Below are 6,788 nucleotides of genomic sequence, written 5' to 3' on the forward strand. Positions count from 1 at the left end.
GCAGAGATCCACAAGGAGGGTCCAAGGCTAGGAACTCCTGTCTTCATTGGATGTGTCCCTTTTGGGACGTGGGCAGCTGGGCCTCTGGGAAGTTAGGTTTGGGGATTTGGGTGGGGATAGCATGGGTGGGCCAGTGAGTGGGATTTGGTAATTCAACAAGCCAGGGTGCAGTGGATGATGAGGACTCTGTGTACCACTGCACTGAGAGTTGCAGGAGCTCCTTAAAAGATCTGATTCTCACTCTGGAAGATCCTGAGAGGGATCTGCCAGTGAGGGGTGGGGCCAGGGACAGGCTGGAGGGGAAAGCACCAAATGTCCTCAGTCCAGGGAGGTCACTTAGGTTTGCCTGGATGTGCCTCCACTAAAGGTGTCTTGGAGAAAGGTGGGGGTAACTGAGTGTTTCTGGCAGGATTTGGGCACACATCACATCACCTGGTGTCTGCAACCTTTGTGACAGATGTGAGGCCAGAGTAAGGAGTCCCAAGAATACACCTGTGCTGTATCCCCTACCCAGCCCTTTGGCCTCTCCCAGAAACTTCCAGAACCTGACTCCACTTCAGAAAGGTGTGGCCTCTGGCAGAGAAAGCCTGGTCAGTTTGCCCAGGAGGGGAGCCAAGCCTTCAAGGCTGCCCCCACCCAGCGGGTATCACTCGGACACCCCCAAGGCCTGGGTGTAGTCCCTTCACCTACTGCAAATTCTCCTCTCATGGTCACGTCTTAGAAAGGCCCAGTGCTCCCCAAAGCGGGCACCAGACATCCTGGGTAGGAGGGCTGGGGCACCTGGAGGGGAGGGGCGCGGCGGGTCGGGATGGGGAGGAGAGTAGCGCCCAGGCGGCTGGGGAAAGCTTTTCATTCTCGGCCTCTGCCACACCCTGAGGCTGGGCTGCGGTTGACAGCCGCCTACCCCAGTGCCCATTCCGGTTCTCCTCCTTCCCTCCTCAAGCGACCCCTCCCCCACCGACCCACCCATCCACTTCACAAAGCTCCCACCTCTCACCCTGTCACTCTCTCTCTGGTCAGTGACAGCTGTCCTTCTCACGTGTAGAAAGGACATGTAGAGGGATTAGCAAGGCCACAGGGGGAACCACCCCGCACCGTGCATCCCGCCTCCCATCGGCAGGGGGAGCTTGCCAGTCCCTGACTCTGGGGGTGCAGGGCGATGGTGCCTAGAGGAGTTGCTCCGACCCGAAGGGGGCGCCTTGGCGACAAGAATCGGGCTTGCACGGAAGGGCGGTTACAGCCATCCCATGGCTTAGGGGACTTGGCCTCCTTCATTTCCAGAAGAGCCAAACGACCGAGCTGTGGTAGCGCGCACCCTTCGATAGCTCAGCTGGTAGAGCGGAGGACTGTAGACTGGACACGCAGCTGCCGACATCCTTAGGTCGCTGGTTCGATTCCGGCTCGAAGGAGGTGCTGATGCTTTTGCGCACGCACCAACGCCCGCCTCGCGCCAGCCGTGCTTGGTCCAAAGTTGTGTGACCATTAAGCTGCAGCCACCCTCTCACAGGCCAAAGTCTGGAAAGCCTTTCGGGACCAAAAGGCTGCCTGCTCCTGTGCTTGAGCCATGGAACTTCCCTGCTCATTCTTTCCTCGGTCCGCGGACGCGAACCCTTCAGCGCACCAACCCTCTCCCGCCCTCCCCGGTGGCCTCTACCTCCGAGCACAGTCAGTTCATTCCGATACCCGCTCCCCTATGGCCCACCATTCCGCTCCCTTCCACCTTGATTCACAGCCTCTTCTTGGTCCTCAGAATAGCCAGTACCTAGCTGCTCACCATTGACCGAGCCCTGGTGACCAGCTGGGCGAAGAGGTGGGCCCGTGCTCAGGCCTTGGGAGGTGTAGGTCTCTCCTTCATACCCGCCCCCCAGTCTCAACAAGCCTATTGGACAGGACACCATTCAGAGGCAATGGTGCCAACATCCCTGAAAAATCACCCTTTCCCTTGCATCTCCTTCTCTGGGTTTCTTCCGCTTCCCTGGTATCTGACATTGTCATCTCACCCTGGTTTGGTTTTTTGGGTTTTTTTTTTTTTTTCTTACTGTTGGGGATTCATTGAGGGTACAATAAGCAAGTTACACTGATTGCAATAGTTAGGTAAAGTCCCTCTTGCAATCATGTCTTGCCCCCATAAAGTGTGACGCACACTAAGGCCCCACCCCCCTCCCTCCATCCCTCTTTCTGCTCCCCCCCCCATAACCTTAATTGTCATTAATTGTCCTCATATCAAGATTGAGTACATAGGATTCATGCTTCTCCATTCTTGTGATGCTTTACTAAGAATAATGTCTTCCACGTCCATCCAGGTTAATACGAAGGATGTAAAGTCTCCATTTTTTTTAATGGCTGAATAGTATTCCATGGTATACATATACCACAGCTTGTTAATCCATTCCTGGGTTGGTGGGCATTTAGGCTGTTTCCACATTTTGGCGATTGTAAATTGAGCTGCAATAAACAGTCTAGTACAAGTGTCCTTATGATAAAAGGATTTTTTTCCTTCTGGGTAGATGCCCAGTAATGGGATTGCAGGATCAAATGGGAGGTCTAGCTTGAGTGCTTTGAGGTTTCTCCATACTTCCTTCCAGAAAGGTTGTACTAGTTTGTAGTCCCACCAGCAGTGTAAAAGTGTTCCCTTCTCTCCACATCCACGCCAGCATCTGCAGTTTTGAGATTTTGTGATGTGGGCCATTCTCACTGGGGTTAGATGATATCTCAGGGTTGTTTTGATTTGCATTTCTCTAATATATAGAGATGATGAACATTTTTTCATGTGTTTGTTAGCAATTCGTCTGTCATCTTCAGAGAAAGTTCTATTCATGTCTCTTGCCCATTGATATAAGGGATTGTTGGCTTTTTTCATGTGGATTAATTTGAGTTCTCTATAGATCCTAGTTATCAAGCTTTTGTCTGATTGAAAATATGCAAATATCCTTTCCCATTGTGTAGGTTGTCTCTTTGCTTTGGTTATTGTCTCCTTAGCTGTACAGAAGCTTTTCAGTTTAATGAAGTCCCATTTGTTTATTTTTGTTGTTGTTGCAATTGCCATGGCAGTCTTCTTCATGAAGTCTTCTCCCAGGCCAATATCTTCCAGTGTTTTTCCTATGCTTTCTTGGAGGATTTTTATTGTTTCATGCCTTAAATTTAAGTCCTTTATCCATCTTGAATGAATTTTTGTGAGTGGGGAAAGGTGTGGGTCCAGTTTCAGTCTTTTACATGTAGACATCCAGTTCTCCCAACACCATTTATTGAATAGGGAGTCTTTCCCCCAAGGTAAGTTCTTGTTTGGTTTATCGAAGATTAGGTGGTTGTAAGATGTTAGTTTCATTTCTTGGTGTTCAATTCGATTCCAAGTGTCTATGTCTCTGTTTTTGTGCCAGTACCATGCTATCTTGACCACTATGGCTTTGTAGTACAGACTAAAATCTGGTATGCTGAGGCCCCAGCTTTATTTTTGTTACTAAGAACTGCCTTAGCTATACGGGGTTTTTTCCGGTTCCATACAAAACGCAGAATCATTTTTTCCAAATCTTGAAAGTACGATGTAGGTACTTTGATAGGAATGGCATTGAATAGGTAGATTGCTTTGGGAAGTATAGACATTTTAACAATGTTGATTCTTCCCATCCATGCGCATGGTATGTTCTTCCATTTGTTAATATCCTCTGCTATTTCCTTTCTGAGGATTTCATAATTTTCTTTATAGAGGTCCTTCACCTCCTTCGTTAGGTATATTCCTAGGTATTTCATTTTCTTTGAAACTATGGTGAAGGGAGTTGTGTCCTTAATTAGCTTCTCATCTTGACTGTTATTGGTGTATACAAAGGCTACTGACTTGTGGACATTGATTTTATATCCTGAAACATTACTGTATTTTTTGATGACTTCTAGGAGTCTTGTGGTTGAGTCTTTGGGGTTCTCTAAGTATAAGATCATGTCGTCAGCAAAGAGGGAGAGTTTGACCTCCTCTGCTCCCATTTGGATTCCCTTTATTTCCTTGTCTTGCCTAATTGTATTGGCTAGAACTTCCAGCACTATGTTGAATAGTAAAGGTGACAGAGGACAACCTTGTCTGGTTCCAGTTCTAAGAGGAAAAGCTTTGAGTTTTATTCCATTCAGTAAAATATTGGCTGTGGGTTTGTCATAGATAGCTTCAATCAGTTTTAGAAATGTGCCACCTATGCCTATACTCTTCAGTGTTCTAATTAGAAAAGGATGCTGGATTTTATCAAATGCTTTTTCTGCATCTATTGAGAGGATCATGTGATCTTTATTTTTGCCTCTGTTAATATGGTGGATAACGTTTATGGACTTGCGTATGTTAAACCAGCCTTGCATCCCTGGGATGAAGCCTACTTGATCATGATGAATGACTTTTTTGATGATAAGCTGTAATCTATTGGCTAGGATTTTGTTGAGAATTTTTCCATCTATATTCATGAGTCAGATTGGTCTGAAATTCTCCTTTTTGTTTGGGTCTTTTCCTGGTTTTGGTATCAGGGTGATGTTTGCTTCATAGAATGTGTTGGGGAAGATTCCTTCTTCCTCAGTTTTTTGGAATAATTTCTGCAGTACAGGAATAAGCTCTTCCTTGAAGGTTTGATAGAATTCTGGAGTGAAGCCATCTGGACCAGGGCATTTTTTAGTTGGAAGCTTTTTTATTGTTTCTTTGATCTCAGTGCTTGAAATTGGTCTGTTCGGGAGGTCTATTTCTTCCTGGCTAAGTCTAGGGAGAGGGTGTGATTCCAAATATTGATCCATTTCCTTCAGATTGTCAAATTTCTGGGCATAGAGTTTCTGGTAGTATTCAGAGATGATCTCTTGTATCTCTGTGGGATCAGTTGTTATTTCCCCTTTATCATTTCTGATTGAGGTTATTAGAGATTTTACTTTTCTATTTCTAGTTAGTCTGGCTAATGGTTTATCTATTTTATTTATTTTTTCAAAAAACCAACTCCTTGTTTCATTAATTTTCTGAATGATTCTTTTGTTTTCAATTTCATTGATCTCTGATTTGATTTTGGAGATTTCTTTTCTTCTACTGAGTTTAGGCTTAGATTGTTCTTCTTTTTCCAATTCGATAAGATCTCTTGTGAGATTGTTGATGTGCTCTCTTTCTGTTTTTCGAATGTAGGCATCTAAAGCGATGAATTTTCCTCTCAAAACTGCTTTTGCAGTATCCCACAGGTTTTGGTAGCTTGTATCTTCATTGTTGTTATGCTCAAGGAAGTTAATGATTTCCTGTTTTATTTCTTCCTGCACCCATCTGTTATTCAACAGAAGATTGTTTAATTTCCATGCCTTTGGGTGGGGTTGAGCATTTTTGTTAGAGTTGAGTTCCACCTTTAGTGCCTTATGGTCTGAAAAGATACAAGGTAAAATTTCAATTCTTTTGATTCTGTTGATATTTGTTTTGTGTCCCAGGATGTGATCAATTTTGGAGAATGTTCCATGGGGTGATGAGAAGAATGTATATTCTTTATCTTTGGGGTGGAGTGTTCTATATGCGTCTATCAAGCATAGTTGTTCTAGGGTCTCATTTAAATCTCTTATATGGTTTTTTGGTTTTTTTTTTTTTTTTGGTGTGTCTTTTTTCTCATTTGTCTGTCATTTTGCCTATTTTTATGTCTCTCTTATTCTGTCAGCTACGCAGCCATCTATCCTCTTCAAACTCTTTTATCTAGTTCATGTGATGTAATTTACTAGAAGGGAAGCTCTAAAAGGGGAAGCTTTTTTACTGTGCTGTTCCCTGATGTAGCCTCAGCACCTAGAACAGTGCCTAGAACATAGAACGTGCTCAATAAATAGTGCTGCATTCTACATAGGCAGAGATTTAGAATTACTTTTGACCCATTATATTCACAAAACAGCACTGACTTTAGATACTGGATAATTTTTAACATAATTTAATTATAGGCTGGGCGTGGTGGCTCACACCTGTGATCCCACCACTCTGGCAGGCTGAGTGGGGTGGATCGTCTGAGCTCAAGAGTTAGAGACCAGCCTGAGCAAAAGCAAGATCCCCTCTCTCAAAATAGCCTGGCATTGTGTTGGACACCTGAAGTCCCAGCTACTTCAGAGTGTGAGGCAAGAGAATGGTTTGAGCCCAAGAGCTTGAGGTTGCTGTGAACTATAATGCCACGGCACTCTACCTAGGGAAAAAAGTAAGACTCTGCCTCAAAAAAACAAAACAAAAAAACCCATAATTAAATTGTCTATTTAGTTTCCCTGTATTTTGCATCCTTTTAAGGAGGCAGGAAAATAATTTTATTTAATTTGTGTTGATAACCATAATTCCCCAACATCCCAAGTATTTTAAAAATAACTGTGAGCTGGGAATTTTTTACTTTATCAACCAAAATCACCTTACATCAGTACAGCAAGGTGACAACCCTAGTATAATTTCTTTCTCTCTCCTTCCTTCCGCCCTCCCTTCCTTCCTTCCTCCTTTCTTTTTGCTAGCCAAATTGAAAACTCCTTTTTAGTAAGGAGTTAACTCCCTTTTGTGTCATCCAATGCCAGACAGGGTTAATAAGAAGCTAATGCATGTGACAGCTAATGCACCATTCAAATGCAAAGACCCTAGAAAGATTTAGATTCATGACCCCTGATCTATAGTGTGCTAACTTTGGGGCATGGAGTCTCTCTACTGTGCCTTTTGGGAGAGGTTGTAAATTTAGAAATCCACAATAATTTACTAGTATAGAGTAAATCCAACTTAGATACTTGCCTATCACCTGCAAACAAATGAAACTCCTGATTTAGAGCACTGAGATAGTTGGGTCTTAAAG

The 6,788-nt window shown here is 44.1% G+C and overlaps 1 non-coding gene across 1 annotated transcript; it reads left to right on the forward strand.

The window, feature by feature from the left end:
• The first annotated feature begins 1,315 nt into the window (after positions 1–1,315).
• On the forward strand, positions 1,316–1,409 carry TRNAY-GUA (transfer RNA tyrosine (anticodon GUA)). Its single transcript has 2 exons — positions 1,316–1,352; positions 1,374–1,409. It is a non-coding gene; the product is annotated as a tRNA-Tyr (tRNA).
• The last annotated feature ends 5,379 nt before the right edge of the window (positions 1,410–6,788 follow it).

Source organism: Nycticebus coucang, chromosome 6 (genome assembly GCF_027406575.1).
Source record: "Nycticebus coucang isolate mNycCou1 chromosome 6, mNycCou1.pri, whole genome shotgun sequence".
NCBI classification, from domain to species: Eukaryota; Metazoa; Chordata; class Mammalia; order Primates; family Lorisidae; genus Nycticebus; species Nycticebus coucang.